The following is a 15,785-nucleotide window of genomic DNA, read 5'->3' on the forward strand; positions in this document are numbered from 1 at the left end:
CTCAATCCATCTCAATCCAACTGTCGAATGTGCTGAGCAGGCAAGATTATTCTACAGTGGCTTGAATGATCAGTAAATGTTTTGGTGCCTGTTTCCAAAAGGCATCTTCAGGGGTGTTGATGAATCCATGCATCAGTGGAGCAGAGCTGTTATGGCAGTACACAGAAGATTAAGCTCATATAGTATATATGCAGAAAGTTATAATATTTGGCTCATCTGTGTACATATCTAGGTTGTCTGGAGTTTGGCATCATCAGTGGCACATTCGGTAGCCCATGTTCTGAAATAATAGCTCACAGCAAACATGAACAATCACTAGCATTAATTTTACTCATGACATGCACTGAAAAAACAAACAAACAGAAAAACAAAGAGATTTTAATATTTCCTGTGGACCAACCAGGGTTCACATACTCGTTTAGTCATATGTATATAGGCTACTTAAAATTCAGGCGTTTTGTGTGCAAAAGCTTTCACTGCGGCTATAGGGGAGAGCCAGGATTTCAGCTGTGCTTTTGTCTTTCTATAATTGGGTGACTTATCTTATTCCCACTGGTTGTCTTCTACAGCACATCAGACATGTGTTAAATGTTTTGAAGATGTCATGCTAACTGTGTTTTTAGGTTTCGCTCTCCAGTTATTCCAGATTTCCAGATTTTTGGTTTAATGATTGTCGTAAGAGACGTTACAATACAGGAAAGTGTCTGAATACTGCTAACACTGGCAAACTTCATCTGAGGAAAAAATTGTTCACAATGACCAATAATCATCTGCCGATAAACATATTAAACTAACAATCAAGGATAACAGATTTTAGCCAAGAATTATAGGAATCTTTTAGTATTTCCAAAATTTCTCTCAGATAACCAAGTGAAGAGTTTAGATGCAAAATTTCTCTGAATGCCCCAAAAACCTCTGAATGCCACATGAGATTTCTTTCAAAAACAAGCTTTTTTTCTCCACCTCCTATGTTTATATTCTGGTTTTCCACTTTACAGGCAATGGAAATACCCCATTCATCAATATACAAGTGAAATTACTGAACCTGAAACACAACAGTATGAGAAAAATGCAAATATTAGAAGACAATTTTTGCTGGAATTTAGAGGTTTTTGCATCTGAACTCTTTAAATCATAACCAAAATCGTACAATGTGAGCCAGGCTTAAAACTGCTATAGAATTTATGTATTTTTAACCTTATTAATGTAACATAAGCAGCAGGTTCCTGACTCCAGGCAATACATTTCTGATTCAACTTACATTGTGGTGGTAGCTGCTAAAAGAGCCAAGTTTTTTGTACCTTCAGAACTGACTTTACTTAAAAACATCATGGTACATGATTTGCATAAACAATGATTTCTTTAATCTACAGATTATGATTCACGTTTCGTATTCTGAGCTGGTTTTTGGAACACATTGCTTTCATTTGTTAATCTCCTAGCAACAAGGCAAATGTTTCTGAGAGTTTTGAGTCAAGAATGATTAGTGTAATATGTCCAGTTTCTTTCTTTCTGGAACCATCACCACAGTCTGCAAAAGCAGATACTGATTTATTTAAATCTTTTCTGATTTTAAATATCAGATGGCATTTCTGTGTGGAGTTTGCATGTTTTCCCCGTGTTCGAGTGGGTTTTCTCCTTGTGCTCTGGTTTTCCCTCAAGTCCAAAAACCTGGGAATTGAATAAGCTAAATTGGCCGTAGTGAATGTGTGTGAATGAGTGTTTCCCAGTGTTAGGTTACAGCTGGAAGGGCATCCGCTGCTTAAAACATATGCTGGATAAGTTGGCAGAAAAAATGTATGAATGAAGGATTTTAACTACCAGCCTTAGAGTATTATTATAGCAACCCTTTTTCATTTTTTCCTCTTCTCATGCATGTCAAATTACTCATTGTCTGAGGCAGGTGTATTTCAAGTCAGCCTTTTTAATATTTCCATAAGAAAACTCATAAAGGTGCACTGTTAATAGTGGCACATTCTTCACCACTAGTCCTTATTACACTAACCCTCATTCTGTCATTTCATCTCACCTCATGAATATAGGGCACAGGTCACAGTGTGAATGCGCGTAAGAACCAAACGGGGGAAATGCGTTTGCATATGAATGTGGCAGCAAACGCATCTTCGGGTAATTCTAACAATGTGTTGGCACTATAATTTTCTCACCTATCTCATGTCAACAAAACACCCTCATTCTTTTCAGGGAACAGAGCGAATCCATAAGTCAAGTAATTACCCTGCAGTCACGTTCAAAGTTTTTATAATGCTGAGTTAATTACTCCCTCGTTCATCACTCCATGATGAGTCTGTCATTGCTTTGACAGGAAGAGTTTTCTAGCATCCTTTACACCACTATGGCATACTTTACCATTCAAAAGCATGAGCAAACATATTATAGAATTATAGAATATGAAGTCACAGCAGGATAGATTATTCACAAATTGTAGTTTGTTAGTGATTGCAAATTCAGTCACTTGGAGGAATTAGGGGAATTACTTGGAATTAGGTCAACCTTTTCCGTGATGTTAGTTTGTTTATCATTTCAGTGAATAAAATTCATGTATTTATTTAATTTACATCTAATTTCTATACTTTATTAGGTACACCTTACTAGTACCAGGTTGAACCCCCTTTTTGCTTCATAACTGCCTTAATCCTTTGTGGCATAGATTCAACAAGATACTAGAAATATTCCGCAGAGATTTTAATCCATATTGACATTATAGCATGACACAATTGCTGCAGATTTGTTGACTGCACATCCATGATGTGAATCTCCCGTTCCACCACATCCCAAAGGTGCTCTATTGGATTGATCTCTGGTGACTGTGGAGGTCATTTGAGTACAGTGAACTCATTTACATGTTCAAGAAACCAGTCTGAAATGATTCACGCTTTATGACATGGCACGCTATTCTGCTGCAAGCAGCCATCAGAAGATGAGCACACTGTGGTCATAAAGGGATGGACATGGTCAGCAAAAATACTGTAGGTAGGCTGTGGCATTGACATAATGCTTAATTGGTACTAATGCGCCCAAAGTGCGGCAAGAAAATATCCCCCACATTACACCACCACCACCCGCCTGAACCATTAATTCAAGGCAGGATGGATCCAGGCTTTCATGTTGTTGACGCCAAATTCGGACCCTATCCGAATGTCGCAGCAGAAATCGAGACTCATCAAACCAGGCAACATTTTTCCAATCTTCTATTGTCCAAGGTTTCCTGTTCTTAGCTGTAGTGGCACCCGGTGTGGTCTTTTGCTGCTAACTTGTTTTATGAGAAAAGAGTCTTTTGAACACTTACGATGTCTATCGATGGTTTATACCTGCAGTTTTCAACTGTTGAATAAATATTTTCCTGTATAGACTGATTGGCACGTATATGCATTCACAATGGTATGAACTGTTATAGAGCTGCTCAATTGTGTATTTACATTATAAATTGTTTTATAATTAATATTATTATTTAAAAAACAGATCAGAGCAAACTATTTCTCAGTATTAAAGGGCTGACCCCCCATCTTGTTTTGACATCCTTCAGTGGGGATCAAGCGTTAATTAGGGGGGTTTAATTTGTCTACAAATTCAGAAGCATAGATTGCATTTAAGTCACATGACAGCAAGTAAATAACTATCCTGTATTGCAAATATTCATAACAAAACATGAAATAAAGCAGAATGTTATAAAAATTTGTAATATAAAATTGTGAATACGTGTAGTGGTGTAATTTATTTAAAAAAATAAAATTATAATAATTCAAGTGTGATAAAATATTACAAACATTATTATTATTTTACTGTGAATGTGCAATATGATTATTTACTCATTACAAATGAAATAATTTTTACTTTAAACATTTTTTAAATAAGAAATAAACTATTTATATATTCATTTTAAGATTTTCCTTATAATCTTCTACATAATATTTGAGTTGCAGAGCTTCTAATTATTTTCCTATTTTAGTAAAAAGTGGAAAAGTGCTAAAAATGACTGAGTAGTTGTCTCCAAACCTTTGGCTGGAATTGTACAATGAAATTCACTTTGGCTCACAATGTAAAGCCGCTGGATTTGCTTGTCTGTCTGGATAAATATTCATGCACCGCATCACAGCTCTGAATCAGCAGTTGCTAGTTATTTGAGGAGGTCAAAGGGTTTCATACGCTTTGGTTTCTTCAGGCTCTCCAGACTGATATTGCATACATTTTTAAATGGCAATATAAAAAAAATCGACTTCATATGCAGCCTTTTGTTTCTACGCCGTATAAACCTGCTGGAAAAAAACCTTTAAGTTTAGCCTGTCTAGACACTGAATTTGGACCCATCTGTGGCCATATATTTGTTTGGTTAAGTGACGTGGTTTACAGGGCACTGCTAGTTTAGAGAAATAAAAAGTCAGTTTTAGATGTAGGCTACATTGATGAAATGTGCTTTATCTTTCTTTCACACTATCTCTATCTATGAGCTTTTTAACAGAAGTAGATAAGGACAAGAAGGATTTGCAGCTTAATCAACTGATCCGCAGATTTGATCACAATCTGCAATAATTCAATGCATCAGGTAATATAATCAAATATACTGACCTGCAGTTTCTATGCAGCCAGAGTTGGTTCATTCTTGTTATGCATTACCTGCTGAACAAACAATAACAAAAAAAGATTATGCATTGTAATTTAAGGAGATTCTTTTTTTTTTTTTTTACTGTTGAGATGTAGTGAAAGTGTACTGATGTAAAGCTAACTTTCCTATTTCTCCTATAATCAGATCTGTAAACTTATCAAAGCATTTTAAAAGTGCAGAAATTGTGAAAGATTGTTATAATTTTCATTGGCGAAAGCTATCCATTGATATTAATGAATAAAAAAACCAACCAATTATATACCCTGCAAAATAAAAAAAAAAATAAAATATATATATATCGGTGTCCTGCGAAGGAAGAGTAGTGTATTGAGAGGGGGGGTAGAATGTTTCGACAGACCTGCCCATCCTGACCAGAGCCGTGAGAGTCCGTCTGCGTTTCCGTGGGAGGCCCCGGCTCGATGTTGAACGTCGAAGTTGAAATCCTGGAGCGACAGGAACCACCTGGTGACCCGAGCGTTGTTGTTCTTCGCTGTAGCCATCCATTGTAGCGGGGCGTGGTCGGTCACCAGAGTGAATTTCCTGCCAAGGAGATAGTACCTTAGCTCCAGGATTGCCCACTTGATCGCCAGGGCCTCCTTCTCCACCGTTGCGTAGCGGGTCTCTGCGGGGGTCAGCTTCCGACTCACGTACATTATAGGATGTTCTTCATCGCCGTGGACCTGGGAGAGGACCGCGCCCAGGCCCGAGTCGGAAGCATCCGTCTGTAGAATGAAGGGGCAGCCGAAGTCAGGTGCGTGCAGTACCGGTGAGGACGTGAGGGACTTCTTTAGGGCTCGGAATGCGTCGTCGGCTTCCTTGGTCCATCTTATCCTCTCCGGCTGCCCCTTTCTGGTCAGGTCTGTCAAAGGGCTGGCTATGGATGAGAAGTTAGGTATGAAACATCTATAGTAGCCCGCTAACCCCAGAAATGCACGTACCTGGGTCTTTGTGGTGGGTTGTGGAGTTTCCTGTAGTGCCTTGACCTTGTTTTGCTGTGGCTGTATGAGACCTCGTCCAATGTGGAAGCCGAGGTATCTGGCTTCGGCTAGACCCAGGTGGCATTTCTTGGGATTAGCTGTGAGCCCAGCCCGTCGAAGATCTAAGAGCACCCTCCGTAACCGGGATAGGTGTTCTTCCCATGACTCAGAGTGGACGATGAGGTCGTCCAGGTAGGCTGCTGCATATGGCTGGTGGGGCCTCAGCAGGATGTCCATCATTCTTTGGAATGTGGCTGGGGCCCCGTGGAGCCCGAAGGGAAGAACCCGGTATTGCCAGTGCCCACCGGGTGTGGAGAAGGCGGTTTTCTCCTTGGCGTCTTCACTGAGTGGTAACTGCCAGTAGCCTTTGGTGAGGTCGATGGTGGAGATAAATCGGGCTCCACCCAGCCTATCCAGCAGCTCGTCCACCCGAGGCATGGGGTATCCGTCGAACTTGGAGATCTCGTTGAGTTTCCTGAAGTCGTTGCAGAAACGGAGGGTGCCATCGGGTTTGGGGACCATCACTATTGGGCTGGACCACGGGCTACGGGATGGTTCGATGATGCCTAACCTTCTCATCTTCTGGATTTCCTCGTCGATAGCCAGCCTGCGAGCCTCTGGAACTCGATAAGGCCTTTGCCGGACGATGGTGCCAGGGGGGGTGATAATGTTGTGTTGGATGATGGAGGTTCGGCCCGGTTTCTCCGAGAACACATCCTTGAACTGACCAACCAAGGCTTGCAGCTCCGCCTTCTGGTTTGGTGAGAGTTGCTCACCAATGTGGACAACGGGAAGAGTTTCTTCAGCGAAGGCAACGAGATGACCTGGAGCTGCAACCCACTTCTTCATGAGATTAACGTGGTAAAGTTGTTCTTCCCGTCTTCGTCCCGGCTGACGGACTCGATAATTTACCGGCCCTACCCTTTCTACCACGGTGTATGGTCCCTTCCAGGATGCGAGGAACTTCGACGTTGTGGTAGGTATGAGTATCATCACCTTGTCCCCTGGGTGGAACTCTCTGGGTTGGGCGGGCCGGTTATACAATCTCTGCTGGGCGCGCTGGGCTTCGGTCAGGTGTTGTTTGACGATGGGCATGATTTTGTCGATGCGTTCTCTCATGTCCCGTACGTGTTCAATCACCGACCGCTGGGGGGCTGGTTCCTGTTCCCAGGCTTGACGAGCCACATCCAATAGGCCTCGGGGTTGGCGGCCAAACAGCAGTTCGAAGGGGGTAAATCCTGTGGAGGCCTGGGGGACTTCCCTGATACCGAATAACACGTACGGGATCATGAGGTCCCAGTCGCGCCCGTCCTCTGCCACCACCCGTCGGAGCATCTGCTTCAGAGTCTTGTTAAAGCGCTCGACAAGGCCGTCCGTCTGTGGATGATATACAGAGGTTTTTAGCTGTTTTACCTTGAGTAGGTGACAGAGGTCTGCCATCAACCGGGACATGAAGGGGGTGCCCTGGTCGGTCAGTATCTCCGTTGGGATTCCCACTCGACTGCATAGCAGAAACAGCTCCTTCGCGATGGCCGATGACGTGGCTTTCCTCAGGGGAATCGCTTCAGGGTATCTGGTGGCATAATCGAGGATAACAAGGATGTGCTCATGTCCCCGGGCCGACTTCGGCAAAGGCCCTACCAAGTCCATACCAATTCGGGTGAAGGGCACATCGATGATGGGTAGTGGTATTAGAGGGCTGGGGGGTGGTCGTTGGGGAGACGTTCTCTGGCAGATGTCACATGCCTGGCAATACCTCTTTACTTCCCCGTCTAGCCCCGGCCAATGGAAACGATCGCGGATCCTTTTCACCGTGTTGGCCGCTCCCAGATGTCCAGCCATCGGGTGGGTATGTGCCAGTTCCAAGACCGTCTCCCTCTTGGTCCTCGGAACGACCAGTAGTGTCTTCTTTTCCCCCCGCCTCTCTGCGACACAGTACAGCAGACCATTTTCCACAATGAAATGTGGGAGGGGGTGAGGGCTGGGAAGTCGCTCATTACCGTCGATGATCCGTACTTGTGGCCAACAGTGTTTGAGCGTTTCATCTTCCCTCTGTGCTCTGCCAAAATCACCTCCTGCGGTTATCTGCTGAAATAGATCAAAGTATAAATTAGCAGATATTGATGACTCACCCCCTCTGTCGCTCTCGGTGGTCATCAGCGCTGGTTTGCGGTCCCGATGAGCCCGTGACTTGTTCTTCTTCTTTGAACGAGCCGATAGAGCGTGGTGGTGAGTGAGGAGTTCATCGAACCCCGGCCAGTCTCTACCCAGTAGGAGGGGCACAGGAAGATCTGGAACAACCCCGACTTCGATGCGCCAGCTGCCTGGTTTCGCCGCGATGGTCACTCTTCGGGCGGGTACGTGGCGGGTATCACCATGTACACACGTGATTGGAATAAGGCTTTTACTTTCTTGGCGGTACTTCAAAGTCTTCGGGTGAACCAGAGTGATGGCGCTTCCTGTGTCTAAGGTGGCCGTTTGTGTTTTTCCCTCTAGTTGGACTTTATGGGTGGGAGCTTCGGGAGGGATATTGCGGTGAACCGCGCACCCTGCTGTCCAGGCCGGGGTCGAGTGCGTCGTCGGCTCGGTGGGCATCGGCTCGTCCATCGGGCTGGGGACCGCTGGTCTGCCGCCTGGTCGCGCTGTGCCCTCCACCGGTCGCCAAGGCGCACTTACCCTCCGGGGTGGCAGAGCCGCTCTCTCCCCATTATCTCTGGCGATGTGAGCTTCAGCCAGCTCGATCGCTTCCACCAGGGTGGCCAGTGACTCAGGATTTCGCATGCTGGTGAGTGTTCGCAAACGTCGGGGTAACGCACGCATCATCTTCTCGATGATCACCTTCTCAGCGACCTGGACCGCCGAGGGATCTCCTCCCAATAACCATAGCCTTCCCAGGCGAGAAAGTTGAGCTGCTTGCGTTCTCACTGGTTGTTTCTCGTCGTAAGACCACTGGGAAAACTGTTGGGCTGCGCTGATTGAGGATAGCCCCATTCTGGCTAATATCTCCTTTTTTAACGCTTTGTAATCTTCATTTTTAGGTGTCTCTAGTGAAAAATATGCTCGTTGCGCTTCTCCTGTGAGAAACGGAGCCAACATTCTCGCCCAGTTTTCTTTTGGCCATCCTTCTCTCTCGGCAATAACTTCAAATGTATGTAAATATGCATCAATATCATCCAGGTCGCTGAGTTTAGTGAGATGATGATGCGCACTCACTTCGGGAGTCGAATGGTGTCTGGCCACCTGGCGGAGCTGTTGTTCCAGTCGATCCTGTCTGGCTGTAAGTTGCTCAGAGATGGAATTCTGTTTGCTGGAGATCTCCGCTAGGTGGAGCAGTACCTCTTCCACCGACATGGCGACGGGATGTTGACAGCCGAGTAAGAGGAAGCGTGGGAGAGAGAGAGAGCGGATGCCTGTCTGTAACGAACACAGAGAAAAATTCAGCGGTTATTTTCTACTTAATGGTGAGTGTTTCTTCTGAATTTTTTCCCTCTGCAATGCCCGCATTCTCCACCAGTTGTAGCGAGGCAGAGGGAAAACACAAACACCGTAGATGAAGTTACAAACAATGCCCCGGAGGGTGCTTTTATTTACAAGTGATAAAGGGGTGAATGAGTGCTCTTCTTAGAGGTGCGTGCTCAGGTGCTCCGGGGAGAAGGTGAAGACTGGTGAGAGGGATGGTGTTGGATCGGTCACGAGCTGGATTTGGCTGTGGGAGAGACAGAGAGAGACAAGCGTTAGCGCAGGGAGTCATCTGAAATGAAGCTCACTTCCTCCTGTGTGGGGCTGGCTTATATCTCTCCCTGGCTGATGAGGTCCAGCTGTGAGCGATCCGAGGTTGATGGGAGATCCAGCTGGTGTGGATTTGTGCCCAGGGCGACGTGGTATTACATGGCTCGCTACAATATATATATATATATATATATATATATATATATATATATATATATATATATATATATATATATATATATATATATATATACATATATATATATATATATACATATATTTAGTTAAAATATTAATTTCCTCTAAGGTACTTTTTAAAATCCACCATTTTTTGATACTGCAAAATACAAACAATGTTATTTTAAAGGGTCGGTGACATGATGGCATAAAATAGGGCCAAACGAAACAAATACAATTATAAACTCATTTTGTTCTAAATATAGCTTTTAAAATGTAATTTAAAAGGCACCTATGATAAAACAAAATGAACTTTTGTAAGTTGTTTGGACAAAACTGTGTAAGGTGTAGTGTGTCCACAGTCACATTGGAGTGATAAAAACACAAGTCACTTTTTTACAGTTTTTCTGTCACTTTGGTGCATTCCTCACAACACTATTTACATTTGCACAACAGCTAATGCATTTCTCAAAACAATTAGTCATTTGTACACATCCTAGTAGCAGTTTCTCATTCCTTTCAACAAATTGCAAATACTTTTGGACATGCATCAATTGCTTTCAAACAACTCTCTGCTACTTCTAACATTATAATTTGCTTATGTCATGTCAGTCAAAATTTACTAAACTTTTAAATGCTGAATAGTCATTCTATATAAAACTAATAGTCCTCATTTCATTACTTGAGTCATTACATACAAAAATGTTGAACTAGTTATCAAAATCTGTCTAGCAAAATTTATTTTAAAAAATTTAATATTCATTTTCCTGAAAATGTCTTAAAAATTGAACCATTTCATGAATGATTTAAAGACCTGTGTGTGTTGTAGGTTCAGTTCCATTATGTACTGCAATAATGTTTACAGCTGTGCACAGCTCTACCCAAAGGAAGTTTATGCTTGTTGTAAATAAGGGTGTATTTACAGTTTTTTTGTCAGTGGCTTTGGTGCATTTCTCACAACACTATTTACATTTGCACAACAGTTAATGCATTTCTCAAAACAATTAGTCATTTGTACACATCCTAATAGCAGTTACTCATTCCTTCTAACAAATTGCAAATGCTTTTGCAAATGCATCAATTGCTTTCACACAACTCTCTGCTATTTATAACATCATTTGCTTATGTCATGTCAGTCAAAATTAACTAAACTTGTAAATGCTGAATAGTCATTCCATATACAACTAATAGTCCTCATTGCATTACTTTAGTCATTACAAACAAAAATGTTGATCTAGTTATCAAAATCTGTCTAGCAAAATTTATTTAAAAAAAAATATCTTTATTTTCCTGAAAATGTCCTAAAAATTGAACAATTTCATGAATGATTTACAGACCCGTGTATATTGTGGGTTTAGTTCCAATATGTACTGCAATATAGTTTACAGTTGTGCACAGCTCTACCCTAAGGAAGTTTATGTTTGTTGTAAATAAGGGTGTATAATTTATTCTTCTGCACAATGCTGTGAATAAATTTGAATTGCAACGAGCATATGCAGTAAATATGTGAAACATACATATTCAGTGTCCTGTACTCAGATACCTCACTAAATGCAGTGATGTCTAACTTTTCTGTAGTTTTCAAATGACTGTGCAAATAGAATATAGTGCTGTCTTGAGCATTTTCAGGAAGTGTCACCAAAATCTGACTTTTTTGCATTGAAAAAAATGTACAGAGTAAACTGTCATAATGAAAACATGACAAAGCTATTTGACGATCTTGTTCATAAACAATGCTGTCAGGACTTTTTATTTTGATGATACTGACACTTTGATTGACATGATTACTTGCTTTTAAGGAATGAACTATCTGTTTGAGCATGTGACATGCTTTTGCAGGTTATCAACTAGGTTTTGCAGTTTGTACTAATTGTTTTGAAAAATGCACAAATTGTGGTGCAGAAATGCACTAGTGTTGTAAGAAACGCACCAAAGCGACTGAGAAAAACTACAATTTCTTGATGTTAGAATAGTATCCAAATCCCAGTGATCTTGAGGCCAACTGTCCCACCTGACGTGGTGCTATGTTTCTATAATAACATATATACACATGTCCACAGAACCTTTTTGCCATTAAATTTTGATTATAGCATCTGTTATAACTCTTTTTCTCTATGAAGTTTTATAAGATAAAACGTTTTTAAAACAGTGCATGTTTGAAATAAAGTAAAGTTTAATCCCTATATTCACCTTGGCAGCATGGTGTCAGTAAAAGTGCATATATATATACTATATACAGGTGTGTGTGTGTGTGTGTGTGTGTGTGTGTGTGTGTGTGTGGCATTTGAGTAAGTGAGACTCATCATTTCAGAAGGGCTTGAATAAACTCCGCCACAAATGCATGAAATAAACTTATTTGGTATTTTTGACTAAAGAGCTGTATTTCAGCTTCATCTCTGTCTGTCTCTATCACTGAGTGCTGTTTATTTGCTTTAACAGGAAAACGTGAAATGGTGGGAGAAGCAGCTCATTTAGATTTAAAGTCACATGCTACAAAAACAGCTACACTGTCATCAGAAACCAAAATGGGCAGATTCTGCAGGCTATAATAAATTATCTGATGGGTATTTTTAGCTAAATCTTTACATACACATTCTGGTGACAACAAAAGCTATCTTACAATACATATTGTAAAAGGGGTTAAAATAGAAACCTTTTAAGTTAGTGGGCAAAAACTCTGGCCCTAAAATCTGATATTCTGAAATAAAAAAAATAATATCATGTATACAAACAATGTTTAAAAGAATGCATAACAAGATATTAACTCAAATCCATTTAAAAAAGAAATATGGTAAAACAGTCCGACAGACAGACGTACAGACAGATGATAGATAGATAGACAGACAGACAGACAGACAGACAGACAGACAGATAGATAGATAGATAGATATTTAAAACTGAAAATATATTATTATGGTAGTTTCATATAGACTAGTGAAAAGATGAAAAATGTACGCACACATAGAGAGACAGGCAGTCTGTGATGCTCTAATTTCCTCTGTTCCCTGTAGTCATTGAGTCTCTGTTGTTCACCTCACTCTTGCTCTAGATCTGCTGCAGACCTTAATGATGCTGGAAAATCTCTCTTCCCTTCTGTTCAGGTGAAGAAATCCCCGAATTCCAGACCTTTTCAGATATTAACATTCATCTTCCAGTAATCTGCTCCGGTCTCAGCAGCCAAGGGTCACCACGCCTGAGTGAACAAATGGAGAGTGAAACCACTGGAGTTTCTTTAGAAAACACTGAAAAGACAGTCACTTCACATGAAGCTTTGTTTACTGTAACACTCAAAAAAGGTATCACAAATATGGCACATTCAATCTGACATTCAATGCCATTTTAAGCTGGTACTTTTTTCTTAATGGAATAAAAATCAAATATTTGTGATGGTTAATTGCATTTTACATTTAGTTGGCAAAATGCATAGAAATTAAAAAGTACAATCCGTTTTTTGTTAGCGCAATGCAAGTTATTTAACTAAAAACAATGTTTGTTTTTGTCATTTTTAACCAAAATTGAACAATTTACTTCTGTTCTAGAATGGCAGTCTATCTCTGATGATATCAGTTCAGACAAAATATTTATTATGTTTTCTTTTTGTTTTTCTCCCATTGACTATTTTTTATTGCAAATCCATGACAGAAAAACCAACAATCAATATGCATGTATATGCTTTTTTAGGAAACGGTAAAACGTGTCATTTTTACTGCTGGTCATCTTTTGGCAGCATTAGCCCTTTAGATAGGCCTGTGCAAAAAAATTTCTGGCTTTTGTATGTTCTGCTTTTGAGTTCTGTGGAGTAAAACAGCAGATAATGGTGTGAGCGCATAAATATACTTACTATGTTCTGAGAGCTGAGCTGATAATTTAGATTTTCTCAGACATATCAAGATTTTGCACAGCAGCTCAACTGTAAAAATTAAAACTGTTACCTCTAACATTTGGTAAAACCAGTGACTATCAAGAAAGCGAGATTACACTACCTGACAAAAGTCTTGTTGCCTTTCCAAGTTTTAGGAAGTTATAGTTGATCATGTGGTATCAGAAGTGTCTTATATGAAAGGCAAAAGCTTCTTGGTTACACTTATTTTATCTAAATAAAATAAGATCATGCCTTGATTTTTAATTAATTAGGACAGTAAGCTCTGACTTTGCTTAGACAAAAGTTTTGTCACTTAACAGAAATAGTGTACAGTATATGAAGTCATGCTGCAGTGGAAAAAAATTCATATTGTATATAACTCCCATGAGCTTGGAGGACTGCATCCATAAATCTCTGCAATGACTCAAATATCTTTTAAATAAAGTAATCTGAAATGGCAAAAAACATTTAATAATAATAAAATCTTTAAAAATAAAAGAGTTATTGCAGGACTCGAAGAGTTCAACAAGATTATTTTGATTAATCTTCAAAGCCTACTCCATCTTACCCCAGACATGCTAAAAAATATTCATTCTGGTGACTGGGCTGGCCAATCAGCACCTTGACCTTCTTTGCTTTCAGGAACTTTGATGAGGTGGCTAAAGTATGAGGAACAGCACAAATGTCTTGATACCTCAGGCTGTTAATGTTGTCATACACTCTGCAGATCTCTCACACACCCCATACTAAATGGAACCCCAAACCATGATTTTTCCTTCATCAAACTTGACTGATATCTGTGAGAATCTTGGGTCCATGCAGGTTCCAACGGGTCTTCTGCAGTATTTATGATTATTGGGATGCAGTTCAAGAGATGATTCATTGGAAAAAAATCTACCTTTTGCCACTTTTCCAAATGATCAACAGAAGTTATCATTTGTTGTACTTACAACTAGAGTCAACGACAAGACTTTTATAAGGTAGTGTACAGTATATGGTGTCATGATCTCTTGTAATCAAAATTGTCATTATAATGGAAGATAATGGGGCCACAACCATAATAAATGAAGTTTCATAAACTAATTTCGAGAGTAGCACGTGATATGATTGACTGCAGCTGGCCACTCATCCACACTCATTAGCTAGCCAATCAGATTGATCCAAACTCACTATAAGTAACCTAGCCAAGAACTACTCCATTATCTTCGTTTTCCCAAAAAAAAACCCCATCTACCCCTTCTCCTCCTTTCCTCTTTCGCCGGGGGGAGCTCTCGAGAACACCTGACCTCGTACTCCCCTCACATGCTCTATGGACCTGGCGGGAGCCCTGGGCTCAACTATCTCCGAGCTCAGGGTTCTCTCCCGGGACAGCATGCCAAACCTGCTAACTTGCTAACAAGTAGTCAAACTGTATCTAAGTGTGAACTCTTAAAAAGGGTAATAGATTTGCCCAGAGTGTATTGTTGAATTTTTGAACATTTTCATTCTCCCAAAATATGTAAAAATAAGATTTGTCACCAAAACTTGTTCCATTTGCTGAAACACAGAGTTGTGGCCAAATTATTACATCATAGTGGATGAAAACATCCCTAAAAGCACACAAGGGTCAACATTTTTGATATGTCATCATTTACTATGAAATCTAAATCTGTTTACATTAAAACACAAATTATATGGTCAGTGAAAACACTGGAAATCTTGGCTCTCTAAACTGGTATTATTATTATAATTATTATTATTATTATTATTATTATTATTACTATTATTATTTTGAACGAACAATAAAGCAGAGAAACAAACATAGAGAAAGAAGGCAGAAATAGGGATCAGCAACAAGTCCAACAACTTGCAGCTTTTTGCTCTATACCTCCATCCAAACATCCACCCCAGGCGTTCATTTCAGATTGGGTTCACGCCTGTCCTCATGAGATTAAGGTAATGAGGTGAGCGTCATGCTGTGGGCAATAGAAGATTTGAGTCTGGCTATCAGGAAGACTGTAAAACACAACCAGAATGTCTGACCGCTGTGGCTCCAGCTGACTAACCCCACTCACATCACTCATTTCAGCTTCAGCAATGAGGACACGGCCAACAATACTGACAAATGAGGGAAACTTTCAGCTCTATAAACAGCAGGAGGACGTTCATTAACAGCAGATTATATGGTTATGACAGACGAGACGCTTGTACTTCAGCCACACTCAATCTACTTTATGTGGTATGAGCAAAATAAGAGACATTAGCGTATATTTCTATATACATTTATTACAGAATATGTTTTCTTTTTCTCCTCTTTCCTTCAACCACATCTTAAAATGTCTCAGACAAAACATTTACTATAAACAAGTGAATTTTTATATTGAGTTGAAGTCACAATTAACAGCCCTCCTGTGAGTTTTTTTTTTTTTTTGATGATATT

General features: G+C 40.5%; 1 long non-coding RNA gene across 1 annotated transcript in view; it reads right to left on the bottom strand.

Annotated features, from left to right (window-relative positions):
* Nucleotides 1-14,480, bottom strand: part of LOC137489235 (uncharacterized) — a 59,586-nt gene extending 45,106 nt beyond the window's left edge. Inside the window, exons 1-2 of the long non-coding RNA XR_011008627.2 lie at nucleotides 12,464-14,480; nucleotides 4,585-4,635 (exon numbers count right to left, since the gene is read on the bottom strand). This is a non-coding gene — a long non-coding RNA (uncharacterized lncRNA). The remainder of the gene's footprint in view (nucleotides 1-4,584; nucleotides 4,636-12,463) is intronic.
* Nucleotides 14,481-15,785: the final 1,305 nt, after the last annotated feature.

This window comes from Danio rerio, chromosome 24 (assembly GCF_049306965.1).
Source record: "Danio rerio strain Tuebingen ecotype United States chromosome 24, GRCz12tu, whole genome shotgun sequence".
In the NCBI taxonomy this organism is placed as follows: Eukaryota; Metazoa; Chordata; class Actinopteri; order Cypriniformes; family Danionidae; genus Danio; species Danio rerio.